This window comes from Lupinus angustifolius, unplaced genomic scaffold (assembly GCF_001865875.1).
Source record: "Lupinus angustifolius cultivar Tanjil unplaced genomic scaffold, LupAngTanjil_v1.0 Scaffold_444, whole genome shotgun sequence".
NCBI lineage: Eukaryota > Viridiplantae > Streptophyta > Magnoliopsida > Fabales > Fabaceae > Lupinus > Lupinus angustifolius.
Window position 1 is genome coordinate 256,409 of NW_017727840.1, and position 236 is coordinate 256,644.

Genomic DNA, 236 nt, shown 5'->3' on the forward strand with positions numbered 1-236 from the left:
ATTTATTTCGGGAATAATTTTTTTTAAACAACCAAAATCAATTAACCATGCATAGATTAAATGCATGGGAAGGCAAAGAACACAAGGTTTACAAGGGACAAATTGGTTCAGAAGTTGCATACTAACCATTAGGATTCTTAAAATTTATGTACGTATGGATATAGGTATAAAATATCTTAATTATATATATAAATACATAGTAGATGCTAATGCACATGGAACTAAAGAAAGACTGA